We start from the raw sequence: 24,307 nt of genomic DNA on the forward strand, positions 1-24,307 counted from the left end.
AACGGTTTAGTATTTCACTGGACATCGCGGGCGAGTCACACACTCCACCCTCTATTCCGTTTTTACGCGTGTTGTTATTTAGCCCGTGGAACGACTTTTGGCGTGTGCACTCTCGTAACCCCTTCACTCTCTCTCTCTCTCTCTCTCTCTCTCTCTCTCTCTCTCTCTCTCTCTCTCTCTCTCTCTCTCTCTCTCTCTCTCTCTCTCTCTATTTTTCTCTTCTCTCCCTTCTTTACGTATATTTTAACAGCTGGATAAAATACCCATTATTTCTTTCTCTCTCAGGCCCTAGCTTAGGTTTTTGGGGGGAAATTGCGACACTAAACAGAATGGAAAAACACGGTTTTGATCTAATAAGTTGAGCCGTTCGGTAACCGCCCTTTATTGAGTCATAATATACTCGAGAACTTTGAAAAGAATGATCGAACTAGCGTTTCTTATTAGAGAAATATCGGAATAAACTTGGATATTTTGGGTTTTGTTTTAAGTTATATCGCTAAGTGCACCAACCTTAATTGCCGTTCGATAACAAATATGTAGGTATTAAGTGTCTTTGATGAATTAACGTGCAGGTCTTTAAGCGGCACTTTTCCGGTGCTCTAAGCCTCCAGGCACTTCGTATAACGCGTGGGAAATTCCGCGAAACATCTATTTTCCCGCGCCAATAATAACAACTCTGACTGATTAACGTGTGTCCCGAAACTAAACGGAAAATACTTCCCAAACCAAATAGGTTCATTTAATAGCGAATCGAGACGAATACAAATTTTGCACGCTTATTTTCGCAATATTGAGAGAGAGGTAAATACTGAGGTCACGCTAGGGTTCAAGCAAATAGTATATAATTTAAGATTCGGTGCAGGAATAAGCTTAAGCCCTTATAATAAAACCTTGATATCCAACCAATATATATGGCCTATTCTATAGTCAAGAAGCGGCGTCCGGATATTACTATTCCCGTTTACCGTAAAACCCTAAAAACAACAATCTAGCGAAGGAAACTCGTCAAAGAAGGTAGCTGTTTTTCTTCTCGTGGGAAAATAAAACCGAAATTCTTAGTGCTTAGCCACCTCCGTATTGAGTTAACGTAGTAAACGAGATTATGCCCATTTCCAGGCCGCGTCTTGCAGAAATGGCGGGAAATAAGAGCAAAAAGAGCGGCGCATCTATTTAGAGAGTCGAAGCGAGGTAAACTAATCTTCACGTACTACTATATACTAATACCATAGAGAGATGAGATCAGCTGTAAATGAGAGACGTACATGTTGGGAAAGGATGAAAGATAGAATTACCGAATGAATATACGGCCTGACGTCCGGTGTATACGTTAACCTAACCCGGCCAACGGTAATTCTACTCCCGCACATAGGAGCGCGTGGTGCGAACGTGTTAGCGCGGGAAAGCACTAACACTCGCGCCATTTGCCCAGAAAGAGAGAGAGAGAGAGAGAGAGAGAGAGAGAGAGAGAGAGAGAGAGAGAGAGAGAGAGAGAGAGAGAGAGAGAGAGAGAGAGAGAGAGAGAGAGAGAGAGAGAGAGAGAGAGAGACGGCGTGGCGTTGATTATATACGGCACAGAAATCATTTTATTCCCAGACATACACGCGGTCCTATTTGTAATTAAGCTTAGATCCCGGCATTTTCCCCGCTGGCCGCACCATTTCATTTCAATCCCAGATTGCTCCGAAGATCAAACACTCTTCATTAATAACTGAAACGGAATTGCTCAAGGAGGAATGTAACTTCCACTCCATTGTACTCTCTTATAGTTGCTTTAAGAATTCAAGTTCATTTCAGAGGCGAGTGGCTGCTGTCCTATGGCATTTCGCCATGTAATAATTTAAATTATAGCGGAATATCTGATTGGGGTTTAGCGCATTCTCGTGTTGGGACGCGAATTTCAATGGGAGACTTTGGCGATTCAATCGGGTATATATATGGAATGATACAATTAACTCCAATGCATTCGGCAGTTGAACTATATATAGGTCCAACCATCTTGGTTGGTCTCTAGCTCGGCGAAAACTATATAAGAGTACAAACTCTCCTCTTTTCTCCCATGAGAATTTATCCAGGGCGATTCTTCCTAACTTATTCAAAGCCGGGCTTCGTATAGAACGAATTCCCCCCTATCACGGCACGCAATCGGCCCTTAAGTTGACGCCAAATAGTTCATAACCGTACCTTTTCACAATCGGAAATAGATACTAGAGTCAAAGAAGAAAGGTGGACTAGTGGTCTCTCTTATCCTCTTAGGTACAGGCGGGAAAGAGAGAAGGGCGCGGGAAGCCACGAGCACGTGGAATTTGTAGATGAGAAGAAGAAGAAGGGGGAGCGGGGTGAAAGCGTATATTTCGTTGCAGAATAGATTGCTTGGGTAGAAATAGGCCTGCATGCTGCGTAGCAGGCAGCGAATCTTTAGATCAAACTCTGCACCAGGAAACTCCATCCTTCCGGTTGGCCACTGGGGATTTCGAGACTATACTATACCTCCCCACCGCCAAGGCTTAAAAGCTAGTCTTCACCTTGCCTTCCAACGCTATAGTTCGATGGTGCTGGACGCGCGCGGCCCCGTCCGTAGATGATGTGGCTTGTCCTTAATGGCCAAACTCGGGCGTGCGAGGAATGAACGAGAGAATCATTCAGAATTCCAAAGAGCCGACGGCCAAAGAAAAAAACCATGACCCAAAGTTTTTTGCGGCATAAAATGCTATAGTGCTTAGAGAAGCGGAAAGATAGAGGTATTTCCTCGGGTTATTTTCTTTATCCAACTTGTTTTTTAAACACGGAGAATAAAATTTAACGGAAGTTCATACCTTTGAAGTAAAGACGTACCTAAGCATAACCGGACTTTATTCCTGGTTTTCTCTAATGAACCAACCACGAGTAATTGACATTACGGCACGCGTTTTTGCGCGTTTATAACTACCTAGTTATGTATTTAGATTAAAAAGGTTTTTACAGGGCAAATACGTCTAAACCATGCAAAACCGTGTCCTACACGAACTCCCGACTACAGAAATATTTGCCTAAAATAATATAGTGTTCGTTACATTATACAAAGTTTGGTTGGTTTATACAAGGCTTTGAGTAATGATGTCAAAATCCGGGAGTTGATGGTACTTTTCCTATTCGTAATTCAAATACAGGCTTAATAAAACTATCATTAAACTAACTTAGGGGGAGGCAAACCCGTATACGCGGCGGCTCTAAATGTTAATTCGCGTAATTTGTACACATACAGCACGGGATTAAAAATTATAAGCGCCGTTTTTCATAATGTTCTTTTAAAAGATAAATTTTAATAGTAGCGTTACTTTGTAGAAAATGACGTGTATAAAATGAACCGCGAAAGAGAGTAGAGACACGGACTCTTTCGGTTAAGAACGCCAGATATTTCGTACCAAGCTTTGGCAGAGTTTTAATTTGAACAACGTAGATAAGCCTTTTTGATAAATCGCGAGGGAAATATTTTATATAAGAAGGCTCGGCAAAGGCCGCGAACGAACTCGCTCACACGCAATACCGAAATGGCCTATGGCCTCGCGGAGAATTTGGAAACTGTCTTTGCTCGTTATCGTTTCGGAAGATATTTATGGAAACACACGGCTTGTATTATTTTACACGAGGGATTTAGGGTTAGCGAAAACGAAGGACGTTAATACCGTCGGTTTTACACGCGTAATTGTCCCAAGCTATCTAGCAAGCGTAAGTTTATACGCAAATCTTCCCGGTTTATGCAGATTGCTCCATAGATATAACCCCAATACCCCCTCTCTTGTTCGAGCCCCGAAAAGACCCGCAGTTATGAACTGAGCAAATTGAAACAAGCATGCATTTTGCTGCCAATTCAGCTATAGGGCTTTCATAATGCATAGTCTTATTAGCCCGAGAAATTCACGAATAGAGGAGGGGAGATTTACCTATCTATATAGCATGTTTACAAAACCGTGGAATGTTTGTCATAAAGGGACAATTTTCAATTGGCATATTTGCGATTTCAATGAAGAAAAAAACAACAAATTTGATCCCAGAGTTAAATTCCAAAAATACATCTTGTCAAATATATCCTACACACACAGTACCGTTTCAACAGAAATTAATTCCCCATGTCCAAAAATAGATATAAAATGTTTACAATTTATCCAATTTACTTAAACCCCCTTTTATGGGATGTTTTCGTAGACGCTCCGAGCTAAGATCTTAAGTCCTTTTCAGACGAACCAACTTTTAACTCAACTAGATGGGTCAAAAGTTTCAGTGATCAATTCATATCTTCGTAATTCAACTTATCCAACTAGTTTACTCAACTCAAGTTGACTCATTTAAATGAGTCAAAAAATTGTATCGTCTGAAAAGGCCTTAAAGAGTTCCAAGTTGAAGGTTTTAAAATGGGCGGATTAGGCCTAGCTAGATGACGCGGTTTTCAGTTAATGGCTCTTGTAAATTCATGGGAAATCGACTTTTAAGTTTGTCTCAAGTTCAGACAGACTCGAAACGTTGAAGAGAAAGAGGCTTAAATGGAATTCGAGATTAGAAGACGGATTAAAGAGGAAGTCCTAGACGACAAGAAACTTGACTTAAGACGTTTGAAACAGTTTCACTAAAGCAAAAACCAAAAACTTTTAATTTCCAAAGTCACCGACCAAAGTTTACCGTACCGAAAATTTTAATTGAAATTATTCGAATGCCGTAACTAATTTAATTAGAAAGGTGTTACGGCAAAAATTCCTGAATCCCTTTTCAATTATTAATTCCTTTTTATTTATTTACTTTTATAATTAAGGAGTATTTATTTTTTAAATTACTAAATTAACCTCAGAGTAAAACAGGCTTAAATATAATTATTAAAATAATAATTTCTTAATAAATATTTTAAAATAATTCAAATTTAAATAAATTCATTAACCTTAATAGTTACGTATAAAGGCACGGCATTTATTGGTCATTTTCTATACGCATTATATATTATAGACTAAGGGCGGGTCCCTCCCATTTAAAGGGAGCTAGTTCGGTTGGTTCATATTTAGCTTTGTAGCCTCGACGTAAAAAACGTATTATACAGACGGTTCTAATTATTTGCCTTCATTATTTGCCCCTAACTAATTGTTCCATTATCCAGCTCAAATTTCCGCGAAAATCCGATCAGGATGGCGGGAAAACCTCTAGAAATTCCAAGAATGCTGACCATTCAGATTTGTCTTTGCTCAAGACCGACAAGAAGCTAAAACTATTCGCGAAAACTACTCTCGAGAATGCGCCAAAATATTTACCTAAGAAGGAAACGAAGAAGGAAAAATTAGCCCCCCCGGGGCCTCTTTTGCTTTTCAGAGTCCAGACTTCTTAGAAAATGGACCAAAAATTAAGTCAAAACAGAAATAACACGATAATGGAGCGTACATTTATACTCAACGCGAGATTTCAAAGAATATCTCTTCGACTATAGACGTAAATATATTTGATATTGCACGGTATAAGAGAAGCATTCGTTTTCTTATAGAAATAGACAAGATGTCTTCGTTTTTTTCCCCAAGCTCTATTCCTCCATCATAGTTAAGCCTAATTCCTAGCCTATAGCTTCATAATTCTGATAGACAAGTAATGCCTCCGCGGGAAACTGGATAAGCCCCTATTTAGGCCTAATCTACGTCTATTGTTGAATAAAAAAAGGGAGTGAGAGAGAGAGAGAGAGAGAGAGAGAGGGAGAGAGAGAAGACAAGAAAAGTAGAGGAAAACGTGTAGGACTAATAAAGAGGCGATTGAATGACGGCGAAGACCTTACAACAGCACCAAAGACTTTTTGATCCCTTACACACAACGTACGTAGAAGAGTTCCCTCAGCAACTTCAAAGGGGAAAAGATGAGACCCGAACGAGAGAAGAAAAAAAAGGAAAACAGAATAAAAAAAGGAGAAGGAAGAAGAAGAAGAAAAAAAACCTTGTTGGGGCAAAAGAGACAGCCGCGGGGGCATCTCGCTTCCATTAAGCTTGTTAGCGAAGGATGCTGGGCAAAATAACACCGATAGAGAAAGAAAGAAGCCCAAGAGCAAGAAGAAAAAAAAGATGACGAAGATCGCGGGAGGAGGAGGACGAGGACGGAGAAAGGGATGACGAGTTAGCGACGTTCGCATTAACTCTTATTACTTTTCACGAATTCCAGCCACGTACAAATGATTCGTATACTATGCCTTTCTCTTACGAGCTGGCAATGGCAAGATCCTTCCGTTCTCTTCTATAGCTAAGACCATTTGCTAGTGCTAACACCTTATATTTTCAGGGAGCTACACCTCTTAAAATTTAGAAGCCTATTGGTGTTAATAATGTTTCAATAGTAGGCAACTTTTCCTTATGTCCAAACAATAAATTTGACGAATGTAAATAGCGCAACGGGCACGGTTTGATTAAGAATAATTGCAATAATTGGTTCACGAGTGTTAAGACTTGGCAGAAGTGTTTTTCTATACAGGGTTTTATAAGTTGACGCGTTCATCTTGTTGAATTTTACTCTCTACCAATCACTAGTTATCAACCTTTCGGGCGAAATAAATTAGATTCCATTCGGCGGTGAGAGGAAACGACATTAGGAAGTTAAAGGAGATAGATCCTGGCTGAACCCTAGTTAGAAAGAGAAAAAAAAAGCGCGAGACGGCGATGCAAGGAATCTAGGGATGGGAATGGATATAATTTAGTGTTAATACGATATAGACACCCTCCCACGAAGGAAATAAATAAAACAAGCGTTTTTTTCCTTCCCTCGGATAAGATGAAAGACGCTTGCTTGTTCCATAAAACTTGATTCTCGAACCGAGTATTCGCGATGAACCAGATAATAAAATGAAAGCCATACTTATTAACGAAACGGTTTATAAGTTCGCCCTTGATTGTAGTTAATACCTTTATTCAATCGTTCATCACGAACAAGGGGGTTTAAGAAGAAAAAAAATGGGTAAGAGCGAAATAAAAATGGATTGTAATTCTTCTCACGTTCGATGGAGAGGCAAGTTATAGGAATTCGCGTTAAAAACAACGAAGATTGGGATGGTATTCTTTATTTCATCTTCTTCTATCGCGTCTACCTAGACTACTGATGGTGGTGCGCAATAAGAAAAGTCAGGAAAACTTTTGGGGCAATCAGGCTAGGTATCACGCTCACGGAGACGCGTGCAATTCGCCGAATTCAAAGTTTTTCTAGAAAAACAACGTAGGTACTTCTTCGTTCAGCGAATTTTACGCAATGAAATGACGTTAGGAGACGCGTAGAAACATAAACAGCGCTGATTACCCGAAAGAAAATCTAATAATAGATTCGAGTGTATTAATACTTTAAAACTGAACACGGAGCGTGTGGATAAATTTCAATCGGAGTTTGCCTTACAATTGAGGCCAAATCTTCTAGGGGGGGCTTAGCTTTTTCCTTATTGTAAACTCCGTATGAAAATACGATAGAAGCTACTTAAAAAACACGGATGAACGTTCAGGTTTATTGTCTAGGGGGAAGGCAGGCAACATTTCCGTTTTTTATTTTATTCAAAGGTAGGATATAAGATCTCTCTTACACGCATTCAGTCTTTCTTTTTTTCTATTTTTCAAGCAAAGAACTTAAAACTTTGTTCGATTAGGCCCGGTTAATGTAAGCGTAACGGGAGGCAACTAGAAATACTATTATTCCTTTTGACTTTAAACGTATTCATCGTTTTCCCACGGACCAACGAAATAGAAAAAAAGGGAGAGAAGCAAACGTAATAAACTCCCGTTTTTTCATACAAAGGTTTTAACGTTAGGGGGTTAAGGAAACACAGCGCGAGGAGAGAAGGAAGCCGAAGAAACTTTTAAGTTTTTCCAACACCGAGCTGCATAATTTCTTATACTTTAGGAAAATTTATGTTCCGCGAACCCAAGTTTTTTGTTCCGTCGTCGTATGGGTTTTTTGGGGGGCCTTTTTCTTATACGCAGTAGGACTAAAAAGATCGGGTATAAACGTTGATCCCGCTGCCTTATGCAAATGAGCGCGCAGTTTTCTCTTTCCTCTCGCCTACATTCTCGTATATTTAGGACCAGGCCTTTTTTCTCGCCTATAGGAAGATGGTAGTGGCCAATTTTTTTTATTTTTTTCCCCTTTATTTTAGATTCATCCCAAAATGTTTCAAGTCAAATTAGTGTCATTGTGTCTAATTGTGTTGTGGGATGATGTAGTAGAAATAGCTGTACTCAAATAAGTAACAATACCATATAATTTCTCTTCAACTGGTAGAGATAAATTTATAGCCAAGAACGATTAAATAAATTCAAGAGGCGACCTACTCTAATCTGAATGGGCCTTAAACTAAAATTTTAATTTTCCTGTCAAAATCCGAAATTTTGGCCCCAAAATTCTAGGTCAGTATGTGTAGTACAACCACCTTGTTTCGAAGCATAATATATCCTATTTACCGGGTCTTTTTTCTTTATCTCTATATACATCCTTGTCGGCTTCCAAAAAAAGACGAGTGTCAACGCGGAGGGAGCCACGCAGGCATACGGAAAACGCGCGTACTGCTATAGAAAAATGGCGTCCTTATCCAGCCGCCTCTATGTCCTTTCTTCTAGGACCTAACTTCTCTTATTCTTGAGTTAAAAATGGAGGAGAAATATCTCTCGGGTAAGAAGATGCTGAAAAATACCGTACGCTTCTCTCTCTCCCTACACGCCCTGTCGTCACGAAGAAAGGTGGATATATATATATATATATATATGTATGATACGGTAGAATGGAGATGAGGAGAGAGAGAGAGAGAGAGAGAGAGAGAGAGAAATCCCTTCGGGGTTCCTTACATACCTTTTTGCCTACGCGACTTATACAGCGACGCGTATTTCAAACATTTTGCTTCCAAAGAAGACTACGAGACTCTACCCAACTACACCGTGCGTTTCCAAGGTTCATACAACATTTGGAGACTTCCAGGTTTTTCCGGTATATGGAGTATCCTAAGGAGCAAATGTTAACGAAGTAGTGGGGGGGGGGGCAAATAGGACTATTACATATTCAAAGGACATCGCCGTATCTCTAGTAGAACCACAGTTATGAGCCAACAAAGTTTAGTGTAATGTTGATCCTATGGAGGGGATGTTTATGAACATTTTGATTAATTACTCGGCCCCTGTTTGTCGTAGCCCTACGTTTTTAGTATTGTTGGATGGGGTATAAATTGGACTATAACATACTAAAAGGACATCGCCGTATCTCTAGTAGAACCAGAGCTATGAGCCCTCAAAGAATGTTAATCCTACGGAGAGTGGTATATGTTTATAAACATTTTGCTTAATTACTCGGTTCCTGTTTGACGCATATTTCCCTGAATTTTACTAAAAATTCGAAATTTCTCTGAGTTTTCCCTGAGGTTTTTGTCAACTATTTATTTCCCTGATTTTTCCAGGTTTGTATGAACCCTGGTTTCCACAAGCTTATGTAAGAAGATTTTGTCTAAGAGAATTGTACTTCGAAAGTCTAGTAAGCTTCTGTCACGCCTGCAGTGCACGTCGTCAACATTTCTCCTAGTACATCTGACGTATACTCTCCCCTCTCCTGTACATACTTTATGGAATAAACAGGCAGGAGCCCTTAGCTATAGCGTTATATACGTTGTTGTTGGAAAACGTGTGCCAGACAAGCGGCTTCATTTAGGCGAGTTAAACTTACGTATATATAGAATTATAGTTTTACTAGGCGCGCTTGTTGAAGTTGTTCCAAAGTTTAACAGGCGTCGAGCTACTTCGCTAATTAGTTTTCACTTTTCAACGAAAATTTGTTCCTCGTTTATACCTATGTTAGGATATACACGTTTAGTTGTTTAGTTTTGATAGCAACGGCCGTATAGTTAGACAGACCCGACGGTTGTTAACAGTATAACATGGAATGCTAAATTTAATTGGTAAATTTTGTAAATAAATAAATAAACAATAACATCGTCGTGGCAGACTCGAATATTTTCCTTAATATTTCATTATTTATTTTGTAGAAATCTTGCCCCGAAGTTTCGAACAATATATAATATTTGAACTTTGTCTCCAAGAAATAAATTATTATTGATGAGAACTGACTTCCGGATATTGTATAGTCGTTTCGAATATTGTATACTCAAATTTCTCGATGCTTGAAATTTCAAGGAATATTCCACTTAAGTCTTAGGTTCCACTTAATTCATTATCTCAGACTCTAGACAAACCAAAACCCAAAAGCTTTTCAAGAAAATTAAACAATGAACCTTCTTAAATCCGGTTCGACAGACTCGATTACTTCCGCTCGGAAAAATACGCGAGTAGCAAAACGTGTTTTCCAGTTATCTCTTAGATTATTACATTTAATAATTAATAACTAAAAGTAAAAGAAAAAGAATCTGAAATATGATCGATTAATAATGAAGCGAAGGTAATATATCCTGTCGTCATGGAAAACATTTTATTTATATATTATTCTTAAGACATTTTCAGACGACATTTTTTGACTCAACTAGATGTGTCAAAACGTTGAGTCAAGAAAAATTGGTCATTTGAACAGTCAACTTGTTTACAAATCTAAATGAGTCAAAAAGTTGTACGTCTGAATAGGCCTTTAGCTATCTTTACTATATGATAATCTCATTCAAAGTGTTTTGCAAAATTTATTACGATTCCTCTTCGGTACAAGCAAAGCGTATCCTTGACATCCGCCCTTTAAATTTAAAGTCGAGTTTCATTATCCACGCGTTCCTACATATATATATATATATAAATTTCACTTTGAAACTCCCTTTGGCAAACGCGAAATTCAAAGTTCAAGGGGTCAGAATTCGCGGAAGGAAGGCACTCTTTCCGAGATGGTAAATATAAGGAGAAAGGGGGGGTTACGGAGGGGTGGGGGTGTAGTAGCAATTTGCTTTAATGACTAAATTTCCATAACGCTACTCAAACAAAACGAGCTTCAATTCACTCTTTACAACCGAGGCATAACTTTGAAAGTATGTATATTTAGGCGAGCTTGAATTAATAAGAAGATTGAATTAAACTTTTCCTTTGACAAATTAAAGAGATAGAGGCGACTCGAGGGGAACTTTTAATTTTTAAGTATTTAAGTAAAGATCAGCTTCGTCTCTCGAGGTTAAGCGTGGATTTCATAGGGAATTGTTCAAAAAAAATTAATACGAGGACGGCTTTACCGCTGAACACCAGCGTGCTGCGGGTAAAACATTTCTACAGGGGCTGGTAGAAAAAGCACGGGTTGATTTACCCCTATATGGGGTCTTCTCCTAATTTCACTCCATATTTTTAAAAGCAATTTTTTTGGGAATAAGAAAATAATTTTAATAATCTTCTAACGCAAAATTAAAAAACATATTAAAATCATCATTTCGTCAATGAAGTAAAAACGAAAACGTATTTTAAACTTATCTCTTCCAAACCATGCAGAGACGATATTATTCTTTAAAATTTTTCTAAAAAAAAAAAAAATTTGCAAATAATTTTTCTTTACAAATCCCACGTAAGTTCGATTGAAGGATTATTATAAGCCGAAAATTCCCCCGGTTTTTAAATTGCAATTTTAGGAAATTTATTCCAGCCCCCCAGAAAAATAGGATGAAAAGCCCCTATTCGATCTTTTAACCACCCACTCGAGACATTTCTTCCTTTAATCCCAATTATACGATGAAGAAAAAAAATAAAAATCTGGATTTCCATCTTCCAAGTTCTCTCTCTCTCTCTCTCTCTCTCTCTCTCTCTCTCTCTCTCTCTCTCTCTCTCTCTCTCTCTCTCTCTCTCTCTCTCTCTCTCATCTTGGCTAAATTGAGGGGGAAGATATCTTGTTATCATAATTCGATCCGGGCGAGCCAAGTCTCGAGTATAGAAAGAAAAAACACTCTTTTTTTGTTCCCTTCATTCCTCGCGCAGTTTCTCTCAACCTCAAAGCTTATGCAAATAAGTTCCAAGACGAGCGCGAGAGAGAAGTAATAAAGACCCACCCACTTTCTATACCATTCGTAATTTGCTCTACAGTTAAAGGTAAATAACCTTAAACCAACGCCTGTTATGGATTGCAATTTCAAAATGTTCCATTTTTTCTACACCTCTTCAGTTAGAGGCGAGGGGAAAGGCGATAACTACACGGAGGGGGGGGGGGGCGAGGGAAGCACGAGATTTTGACCAATAATTCAACATTATCAGTAAAGTTGCTAGCATAAGTTAATTATTATCCCACAAACCTATAAGTTGAACAAAGGTCTAAGAAGTGGTGGTATTATTCAAAGGATTATTTTTCAGTGGAATAGGTAATTTTTATAGATTTTTTTTAAGTATTATTTAGGCAGCCTATACTTATTGCCGTTTAAAATGTTCTTATGATTTTAGGTTATTTGGTGAGGGGTGTAGAAGAAGGGTTTAGTCTAGACGAGCCAGTCAGGATGGAAATTTTGAGATGTGGAAAATTGCTATGAACGTATAGTACATCTGGGAAACGGATAGTAGACGATGGTGAATGCCGGATGCGACGTTTAAATATTCGTTAGGCCCAGCAATTATTTGAATATCCCTATACGAGTCGCGAAATTTATGCTAAATTATCATTCCTAAATATTTAAATCGATTTCGAATGTTTCACTGTCTAGATGATTGCCATTTTTTCCCATGTGAGTGACCCCAAAACCCTTTGCAGAAAAATATTCGGTATTATTTTCGTGTTAGAAAGATAATAATTGTTTTAAAAAGAAAATTGTATTTTTCCCATGCACAATTCTCCTTTAGCTATCCTTCTGGGAAATATATCTCTTCTCAATCATCCAATTAAAGTCGACCGATTAAAGATTAGAGAAAAGGGGTTCTCCGTTAAACATCGCTTCCCCCCCCCCGGGGCCGGGTAGGGTTTCGTATCCACATTTAGTCACTCAATGGCCGAGTTCCCCGTTAATATCGAACAACTTAACGCGCTGCGAGTTTGTCGAGGAGTACTAAGCCTTGGCCATTGGAGAAACATTATCCCAACCCCCCCCCCTTCGCTTTCCCGTTCCCCATCGCAATTTGAGCGCCGAGAGAACTGCAAAGTGGTAATGACGTGACGCGAGCTTCCAACTAACCTTTGTACAGAGTGTTCCTGATGAGTCTATACCATAAATTAAAGAGCGCGTTCTTTGGGTAAAACACTTTCAGTTGCAGAGATAGGGCAGGGTTCGACAGACGTATCAAACACACCCTGTATACGGAGTCCAGAGTATATTGGGATGAGGATGGGGGGGGGGAGGAAAGCTAACTAAGCTCGGGAGCAGATTATCAAAACCGGTGTAGCTCGGATTAAAGAGATTAAGCTTGTCAAGGATCCCGGCTGTTTCCTAAAGTCTTATCGTTGGATGCTGCTCGGCCACTTATCTCGAATGTTACGCCACCTAGAATTCGCGTCCAGCAGCAGCAACCCGACTTAGCGGGGGAGATAGAACAACCTATAGAAAAGGACGCCAACTCTGCGTTCATTGTCAAGGTAAAGTCTCTCCACCGTATTTCGTCTTCGGACTTAACCGTACGTACATAATATCTTCGACGCTATGAAACTTTCTCTTTAGACGTCTCACGAAAGAGCTCAAAAACAAAAATTTTTCCTCTTTAATATAGTGTATTAAGAGATTATAAAAGACGTCATGTAAAAAGGGGGGTTCTGGGGGGGGGTAAGGGATTAAAACAAACAATGTATACGCTGCTTCCTGCGGTCTCCGCCTATGCTCGTTCCAAATAACTAAAGAATATATGAATATTTATAAGGTATTTGCTATAAATATATACCCTATATACATATAGTATAATGGGGGGGGAGTTTTAAATTTTATACTTTCAGAGGAGCGGGGGCGGTAGGGGGCGGTAGGGGGGGCGTTAATTTAAATATCATCAATTACTCTTGATGGTAAAGTTATGGAAATATGGGTTTTTGATGCTTAAACGAATTAAAAGTTTCCCGCCAAAATTCGCAGGGTATATGCATTTTTAAACCTTAAGATCTGGTTTGTATCTAGTTTAATTACTACAACACACGCGATTACAAATTACTAAAATAACTAATTAATTAAATTAAGCCTATACTCTTCACCCATCAGGGCCTCGCGTGGACTTGCATTAAATAAAATTTTGATCTCTTTCGTATTAATAAATTAAATATTAAAATTTAGCCATGTTTGAAATATTTTTAAATAACTAATTGCGAACATCTGACCTGATTAAATTATGTAATATATACGGTGTTTCGTTTGAAAATATTTTAAATAATAATTCGCCCCTTTGTCTATCGTAAATTTCAACGAAAATATCTCAAAGATGCATGGGCCTAGGCCTATAATACCATGGGTTACCCTTTTAGATGTCGAAAGAAAAATTAGACTTCACTACATGATTTTAAAAAAGCAGTGCGGCGGCTATCCATTGAATAGAAACCCTCGAAAATTCCCTTTTATGTCTTAATCTTAGAAAAACTTGTCGATGGGGGTTTGGGGGGAAGAGCCAAAAGTATGATACCAAGAGCTTCGCAGTATATACACTTTTTCTTACTACGTTTTATTATGTAAGAGATTCTTTGATGGTATGGTAGAAAAAAGAAATCCCGAGATAAAAAAACGCAAGAACCTCTCTATTGATATTGGGAGTACCCCCAAGATACTACACTCTTGGAGCCCAAAATAATCGGAAGTAGATTGTCGGAAGTAACCTGCATAACGTTCATTTCTGGAGCTGGGATCAAGAGAGACGGCGATCCAAACAAATTTAAAGCGGAATTTACTCTAGTTTATCGCCTTCCGATACGCAAAAAAATGGGGCAGAGAGTGTTACGTTCAAAGTGGTCATTGGAGCGTGGTAGAGTAAATGAGAGGTGGACCAAAAAGGACGCCTGGTGATGGTGGTGGTGGTCCATAGCAGTCTCTAGAATCATCACCCCTCAACCAAGAAAATAACGCCTATCTTCAAAATACTGCTCTGTTATTATTGTTACGAAGATCGTCTGCGAGATTTTAGATAATAATAGAAGGGATGTCTTTTATATATAATGTTTTTCCTTTATAGGCTTTCACCAGCCGAGTCTTATAAGTTGTTTATCGTATCATGGAGTGTTTCTTTTTGAAAATTTCCACTCATTTTTCGGGGGGGGGGGGGTAGTAAACACTCGATGAACGTCGCTTTCCAAGAAGAGTTTTGAGTGTTTTCGGGCGGTTTATCCCCCTAAAAAACTAAGGTTATCTAAAGAATTTATTTTATTTATTTATTTATTTGCCCCTTAGCAAGATGGTTTTACTCTCAACTACGACGCTAAGTTCCCTTTTCAACACGCCCCCATTAACAAACGTCATCAAAACATACATGCATTAGAAGAATCACTAAAAGGTGCTGAAATAATCACCATTTGAAAAGAAAATAACCAAGCCTATCAGGGAGAGGGGGGGTGTTCGATGCGTGAATAGAATTAATCGATTTAAACCATAAGATGCTTGAACGACGAAAGGTTTTATCAATCTTAAACCTAAATCTTTTCATGAATAAATTTTGGATTTTGCCTGGAGGAAATTTACCATTGCATTGTTACGTAATGTATTACCTACCGCCTTAGGTAAGCGCGCAATCTCATTGAACTTATTAAATGACTTTATATGGAGAGCCTTTTCAAATATTTAAAGATTCTTTGCAACTTAATTTTTAAAGAAGACAGCGTTATAGAAACTTTGTTTGGGATGAAGTATCTTTTCTATTTAAAAACATCGGATAAGAAAAGAGAGTATCTACTACTATAGCTTTTATCCCGGCGAGCGAGCTCTTAATCAGTTTATTATGTAGAAATAATGCAAATTGAAAAAAAAAAATAAGCGAGGGAATCTTAAATTCAATCTGCTTTTAGCTAGACTTCCGCCTTGTTAAAGTACCTTTAACTGAGCTTTTTAAAAACTTGATTCAATTTTGTTTATCCATTATAAGAATCTGACGATGGTAAGTACCCTTCCCTACCTAGATTTTAAGTTTTTTTTTTTTATTATAAATTCATGGCTAAAAGGATTTTTCGTTGAGAGCAAAGTTTAAAAAGAATTTCAAGATTTAAGGATTTAATATATTGTATTCTCATGTAGCTTGAAAATGGTGGTAATTGTGGAAAAATGTCATAGGAGATTTTCATCTCGAAATGGCCCAAAGAACACTATCCCCCATCTCCCAATAATTTCTAACAAACCTTTCAGAAAACCAGTGTATAGTAATTTAAAGACAGCTTTTGTGTCTCATTTTGTTTTTGGTCGAGAAAATTGATCTCAAAGCAAGCAATAATTTTCAGTACAGAAAACCATCCACCAAAGAATATAAATGGGTTCCTACCTTTGCCAACATCAATCCAATCCTTCCAAGAGATCTTTCACCAATCGTCATTACATCCACCTTATCTTCAATTTAAGAAAAGTTTATTGAAACGCACACAATCCTACAACAAAAAGAAAAAGAGGAAGAAAATAAATTAGTCTCCACTATAATTAACACAATACGTAATAATTATAAGAGAAAAACAAGGTAGGCTTAACGCGTAAGATTATATAAAGCAAGCACGTCATATTAAAGCTGTCTCCCCCTGCCCCTCTCGTAAACTTTGTAACAGGATATCGCTGAAGGAAAATTTCTTCGAGTTAGTAAGACAATAAGAAAAGTTCCATTAAGTCGCCAACTTATGGGTTGCGAGGCTACGGGCTGCAAGGCCTAACAAACTAAAGGCGTCAACTAAAAATATAAAAAGGGAGGACGTAAGAGGAATTAGGCCTTAATATATAAGAACGCCACGCTAAGAGTTAAGCTTACCCCCCCCCCCCCTACTCTCTACCACCCCCGCGAACCATAAAGCTCTTGATTAATGCGCCATCCTCGCAACCATATAGCCTTCATCCAACGCCTCCTTCTTCGAGCCAAGGCCCTAATCCCATTTTGTCTTTCTTCCTCTCCATCCCATCCCACCCCCTTCCATATAGTCAGTCTCCTGGCCAATCCTCCCTACTCCCACGTCTTCTATTACATTCGGCGGCGGCCGTATATCTAGGACTCTGCTGCTGGCGAAGAAGACCGAGGAGGAGGCAAAACGACTAAAAGATGGAGGATTGAGAAGCGCGAGAGGAAAGAGAGGAAAATTACCGTCACTAGACAATCCTGGAGATCGTACATATATCTTTTAGTCTCCCCCTTCTCACGCAGAGCGCACATTCTAGGAAAGGGCTATAAGGAGGCTGGCTAATTGTTACTCGATCAAAAGTAACAAATTCTCATTTATCTCAGCATCTCAGGGACAACGACCATGGTAATGTACCACCACGGTACACGTACTGATATGTCCCCCTTCCCTTCTCCATGGCGTTCGAGATGAATATACGCTAAGTGGGGAAATCGGCTATAGGAAATAAAAGGGGTTAAGACCACCGTAGTCTTACAAAGACAAAGGGAGGGGGGGAAGGTTTGTTATCGCCGCTAATTACTAACGTATTTTAGATTGAATTAACGGCATCTATCGAGATATCATTAGGCTGCAGTTGTAAAAAACACCTTCCAGCAATAATTCAACGCCTATGGACACATTAACCCCTGCACCCATTCTCTATAAAGTTTGACATGGAGAACGAATTAAAGTTTGCAGAAACTAGGTCACATTCCGCTGTCACTACAAATTTAATAAAACTCTGGAAACTGTCATCAGTATATCTCAATTCATCACAGATCCTCTGACTGAAATCCAAAACTATATAGCTTCTGTTGAAAATCGTTAGATTGGTAGAACTCTAACTTTAACTCAGAAGGAGGATATAGAGCGAGGTTCTAACTGTCTCCTAATCAATCCATTATACCCATTCGGGCAATCGGGGCAACTCCAGATTAGAAACTGCAGTATCGAACATCTCTCTAGTAATATTTCCCAGCATCTTCCTTACCCAATATAATACGAGCAAAGGCTTAACTTGACGGCCTTATATTAGAGTATAGGAAGACAGAACGTGTCTAAATGAACGACACGGACACATACCGCGAGCAGTTACAGTTATAGGGAAGCTAAGCCTTGGCGGGAGAGAAACCCTTTCTCTCCAGGAAACTCTAGGTTTTGACAGAAGAGCCCGAGCTAATCTAATGGACATAATTTAGAGAGATTTATATATATAAAGCGAAGCGCGTAGAGGCTCGCGAGAGAGTCTCCTCTGTCAGAGCGATCCATACGTTGAACCTTATGTCCATCCGTCCCGTAGATTTTTCCTCGATAATGACCAGGGGAAGCCATATTTATAAGGGGTTATATAAGGCGGTAACGTTCATCGCTTTAGTCTCACTCTCTCTCTCTCTCTCTACACCCTTTCGCCTCTGTTTGCCTCTTCAGTCTTCTCCGATGTCTAATGTAGCGGGATTAAACTTAAAAGGTGTATACAGACATAGTTAGGCCTTTGTAAAGGCCAAGGCCTATTTACTATTACGGCTAATTGCCGAGTAGGAGTAGGCGAGTCTCTCGTTTTGACTAAGAGACTCCAAAGTCTAAACAGTTGGGCTAGCGAATACCACGCAATTAAATAAATAAAGGTTTTAATTAAAATTAGGGGAAGATAATTAAATATTTGAAATTTATTTAATTAAAATGGTACAGCTATCAAATATAATAGATTGTAGGCCAAATAGGTTAAATTTTCGAAAATAGAGCCAGATTTAGTCTATCCGAAAGTACTAGTACCTCGAGGGTTTCTTTTGAAATGACGAAATTACGAAAAAAACATGAATTTCCTAGAGATTGTATTAATATTTCAAATCAAGTCGAGTTATTTGGGTTTTGCGCTAAGATTCCACCAGGGGGATGAAATGAAAGGGGGGGATAGGGTTGTAAGGATGGCGACTGTAGGGTTATTAGGTCCATTGACGTATTTAGTATCAAGACCTATTAGGATAAGGTTCGGGCTATAGTTACAAATGACGCTTAAGAGATTCGATTAAAAGGGATTCGTGAAATTTTCGCTTAACATCTTGAAGGGAATGGGGGGGGGATGATGGGGGCGTGGAATGAGCAACTAAAACGCCATAAAGAGCTACCGCCAACGATTATCCGAGCTGCGCGGGGAAACTGTTTTTGGCCATGGCCGAAAATATTTTCATTACTTCTACCTCAGATTAAAATAATAGCCGAACCCATTTAAACGAAGTATAATTATTGACTATTTGCCTCCTGAAATTTCTATTCAAACAATAAACAGCTAAAATTTAAACTAAATTACTTTCATTTGAAAATAATTCTTAATCTTTTATCAATGCGACATCATTTACTTTTAGCACGTTTCTTTGCATTAAGATCTAAAGTTAAACAGCCAAGGATTAGAAAGAACAATAACAATAATATTAACCGTGGTGTCTGTATTCAAAAGAACCCTAGACCTAAAACATTTAACAAAAAAATGGCAATACAAATAATTCTTTTAGACAGTCTACAGACAATTGTTTCAAGAATAACACTTTAAGAAGGTTCAATTTTTGAAACTATATTAGAAGGGAATTAACAGAGGATTTTCGCGTTAGCTATTTTGCTGTAAATCTCGTTTTAGTAGCAATAAGATTTGCCAAAAAAAAAAGAAAAAAGAAATCTCATTTTAAATTCGGGCAAAAAGGTTCGAGAGAAAACAAATTCAAATCTAGCTCGGGGAGGTTTATAAATATATTAAAAGAATGGAGCCGAGCGCGAGAAAATGGGCGGCAAAAAAAAAAGGCAATACGCTTTAAGAAACAGCGACTTTTACCTTTATCTTTATAAAATATTCTAAAAAAAAACCAGAGAGCTAAAGTAAAAAATAAAATCAGGAAGTATAAGAAAAGCGGAATGGACATTAACCTACAGGGTTCATACAACTTTTGGATAACAAATTTCCCAGAGATTTCCAGGTTTTTCCACATATACTTCCCCCTGAGTTTTCCAGGTTTTTCCCGTATATGGAGTATCCTATGGAACAAATGTTAACGAAGGGGGGGGGGCAAATATGACTATTGCATAATCAAAGGACATCCCCGTATCTCTAGTAGAACCAGAGTTATGAGCCTCCAAAGTTTAGTGTAATGCTAAACCTATGGAGGGAGTATGTTTATGAACATTTTGCTTAATTACTCGGCCCCTGTTTGATGCAAGTTTCCCTGATTTCCATGAATTTTACTAAAAATTCTAAATTTCCCCTGAGGTTTTTGTCAACTATTCATTTCCCTGATTTTTCCAGGTTTTCCAGGTTTGTATGAACCCTGAACCTAGTTGCGAATACCACGTTAAACGAACTAACTTACGATGTGTAAAGTGTCCGACACCTCGTGACTACTACTACTAGTACATCTACGCATGCCCTATAGTCTTAACGTTATCAATATTAAAACCACGAAGCGAAGGAAAACAAAGGCCCCCTCGAAAATAAAATAAAATAAAATAAAAAAAAATATTCTTTTTCGTTTATTTCCAGCTATAGCTCTTATTTTTTCTCGAATATGATTTCACGCGGTAAAAGTATATTTTATCCGATTAAATTGAAGCATTTGAAGCCAAGTATTCCTAACTATAGTAACCGTAACTGAAACCACGCGGGTTTTTGATAATACCCCCGCCTTTCTCCCCTATTGGTTCGATTTCTTTAAATAAAAACTGGATGGGGTTCTTTCTCCTTGGCTTTTCCTGACCCCCCCCCCCTCCATCACGCCGATCCGCGTTTTTATTTTCTTTATCTTCCTCTTTGGTCAAAAATTTTACGCTCGGCAGAAACAATAAGAGAGTGAAAGAAGAACTTGAGACAAAGACTAGACAGAACCAGAGAGTATTACGGACTATAAAATGAGCAACGAAAAGATATGGATCGAATTTATTTTAAATGCGGAAATGTCAGCTTCAAAAACGAACTAAAAAGGACTGCGGGAAAGATGCTAAGAGGAGGGAGAATTTGGATAGAAACACGTTGTACCCAAAGAGAGAGAAGAGAGAGAGAAACAAAAATATCAGCTTGATTTCGTTAGCCATCAATTTAACTCTACAGCCAAAATTTTAAATGACTTATAGGAAAAATAGGAACTTTTTCTTTAATTATACGATTTTATAGGAGAAAATATGTGTATTTATAGGAAAATATAGGACTAAATTGCTTATATATAATTTCTATTTAAAAATTTTGGATTAAAAAATATTTGGGATTTTGAAAATTATATTTGGATTAAAAAATATTTGGGATTTTGAAAATTATATTTGGATTAAAAAATATTTGGAATTTTGAAAATTATATTTGGATTAAAAAATATTTGGGATTTTGAAAATTATATTTGGATTAAAAAAATAGAGTTTTTAAAATAATTGGCTTTAAAAATAAAATGAGATTTAAAAGAGTTCCGATAAAAAATTCAGATTTAAAAATAATATTTCTTCAATAAAAATTGAAAAAAAAAAAACCTTAAAAATAACTGCCATTTTGAATTTCATCGGGATCCCCCTCTACCACCCATTACGGGACGCGAAGACAACAATTACGGCAACCTATTATCTCGATTCCCCGTCCCCCACCGTCTTGCCGCGAGTGAAGCTCGAGCTAAGCCTAATCACTCCACTAACCCTAACCTCGCTTGAAAAATATATACTTGCCAAAAAGACACTCTAATTACAGGAAATATTTCACGACCAAATGATTCGAATCCTTGGTTCCTCGATCTTGGCACAGTTTTGATCACAAAGTTCATACATTTTGGACTCATTTTAGATATTTAAATCCGACTTAAAAATTAACAATAACCGATTATCCCTCGTCAATGAAACAAACAAAGGAAAGCCTGTCCGGACGAGAGGGACTCCGGAGGGGGAAAGAAAAAATAGAAAGTTGCGTTTTTAGTACCGCGCTCTTAGAGCGAATGGGACGTAAGTCGCCATGGAGACGAGGCTATTTTGGCGGGGTTTTTAGTAAGCGTAAAGGCTGAATTCAAAAACGTTGTAATTTACAATTTAGCCCGACTCGTAAGTAAGGCGTTAAAATTGTCATTTTAAAATCGTTTCTTCTAAATTTGACGTTGAGAAACGAGATTAAAATGCAATTTTATAACAAAAATATAGGATATTATTGGACCTTTCGTGAAATTATAGGACAGGTTTAAAAATATAGGATTTTATAGGACCGCTGGGCTCTCTGACAATATAGTCCTTGAGCGCCTTGTTTTTCCTCAAAACTAACGTTGAAATTCCATTCATAGACCTTTTACCATTAGTTCATAAGATATGTTTCATCCATAAGTTTGTCACTGGTTACAAACTGGAGCTTGTCATGAAGTGAGGGACGTAGGTCATAGATTCGAGGTAAAGCGACGCCTGGTTTTGGCGCTGTCAAAGGCTTAGTATAGACTAGTAGTAATGACTACCCAGATAGACACGGATCCAAGATGGCGACCATGACGTCATCCCAAAACTCAAACCAAATTAAACTTTGACAAAAATTTAAAACTCACTGAAGAATACAGCTACCTGACCGTGAGCCCTGCCTTCCAGCGTGTTATTCCCTCCGTTGACTGTACTAATAATCATTACTACTCAGACTAAATAGAGGAAGATGGAAGTCCTGCAAAACCAATTTACCGAGTGTAGTACTTCAATTCTCGCTTCAGTCGTTCTGCTAGAACTAGCTCGAGCTGTAAGTCTCAGCTGTAGTGTCATACTTATGGAAGGAACATATCACTTATAAACTTACGCTTTTACTAACCGCACGAGAAATTTCTTATATCAATACTTCAAATCATTTTAATTATTATTAATTCCTCAATTTTCAGTAGCCCTTTAAAAATTGGAAAATGGGGCCGAAAGGGGTGTCGGTATAGGGCCGGGTACGGACGTGAAATGTCGAAGTCGACTTTGAAATATTTAAGTGTTTTTGGGGGTGTACAAGCAGGCGCTATATTATAGTATTAAAAGAAGCAGCGCGGAGTCGAGCTAGCGCCCGGCGCCTGGACAATTTATGGCCGAGTCTGGACTAGGAACGCCGAGAAACGATTAATTAGGGAAAAATGAAGCTTCATATTTCAACTGGCTGTGACAAAAACCGATGCGAAGAGGAAGCGAGGCGATGCGGGGGAGGGAGGGAGGAGAGACTTAGTCGCCGCCCCCAGCCACAGAGAGAGAGAGAGAGAAAGACATCCGAAGCAGCGCGGAGAATAAAGAGAAAAGAGGCTCGGGAGCCAGCTAGAGAGAAAGAAGCAAAAATGGGTTAATTTTACTTCGAGAGAATCGATGCTAAAGCGCGGCTCGCTCCTGCAGTACAAATCAAACAGCGACTTCATAACATCTCCCCGGGACTAGAAGCTAACCCGAGGTTCCCATGGTAACCAGAATTATCAGCTATGAAACGTGCAGGGCTTGTTATTATCCTTAACTATAATTAGACTAAGACAACTGGGATGTAAAACATTTCTTAGAAACCTAAAGACTAACTATCAAACGTTAATCTAACCAGTGAGCACCCGGTCAGGACTGGCACGGTACTACAGTTCCGCACATGCGCAAACAGCGTAACAGAGAGAAATTTGCTTACAACTCTCCTCCGGGGCACCCCGCTTAAAGGATCACGTGACTATGCGCCAAAGCTAATGCGCGTGAGAGGCAGACACTACCGGGCCATTCAAGTTACCTTCTCCTTTCTCCGTGATAAAACGGTACTTTAATAGTACTCTAAGGCAATGACACTAAATTACTTTTGATAAAAAGCAGTGTAACGAGCAAAATTTAGTATAAGCCTACTTTTACACCGAAATATCCCTATGGCTGGTTTTCCCCCACTTCCCCCCCTATTTGTAAATATCTACCTGGCTGGTTGAAACCCTCGCGCCCGAGCAAGATAGTTAAAAAACCCAAGGATGAACTCGTTGAGTGGCCCTTTGGGGCACACGTGACCCCAAAGGATGAGAAGCTCAACATATGTCGAGAAGAGAGAATAATTTTGAAGAGAGTAGAGGACAGAGTTGGATCTGGAACTGAAGGAGAAGGTGGTCAAGGACTGACCCACCCCGCGTAAATCTAAAATAAAAATGTGCGGTCGTATATACTTCTCCGCGTCCACAAGAAAATTTAAATGTGCGGCCTAATAAGAATTCTCCACGAAACTAACGGAATCAACTTAAATATCTTCAAGACCATCAACCTAATCATCTTTAATAAAATGCTAGCACGCGTATCGTGAAACCGTGAGTCTCAAAACTTTAAATACGATAAGGGTTAACCAGCCAGAAACTTAAATGTTATTCTTATTTTTAAATGCATTACTCTAAAATCTATTTTAATAAACAACACTAATTTATCTGTT

At 38.5% G+C, this 24,307-nt stretch overlaps 1 protein-coding gene across 5 annotated transcripts in view; it reads right to left on the reverse strand.

Moving 5' to 3' along the window:
* LOC149588633 (ELAV-like protein 3) overlaps positions 1 to 24,307 on the reverse strand; it is a 269,510-nt gene that overhangs the window by 113,207 nt on the left and 131,996 nt on the right. For all 5 annotated transcript variants that reach the window (XM_089862552.1, XM_089862551.1, XM_089862550.1 and 2 more), the window contains exon 5: positions 16,332 to 16,434. The gene's annotated coding sequence lies outside the window, so the exon portion shown is untranslated. The remainder of the gene's footprint in view (positions 1 to 16,331; positions 16,435 to 24,307) is intronic.

Source organism: Phalangium opilio, unplaced genomic scaffold (assembly GCF_054372755.1).
Source record: "Phalangium opilio isolate 3A_F unplaced genomic scaffold, DU_Popi_V2 ptg000540l_1, whole genome shotgun sequence".
Classification (NCBI taxonomy): domain Eukaryota; kingdom Metazoa; phylum Arthropoda; class Arachnida; order Opiliones; family Phalangiidae; genus Phalangium; species Phalangium opilio.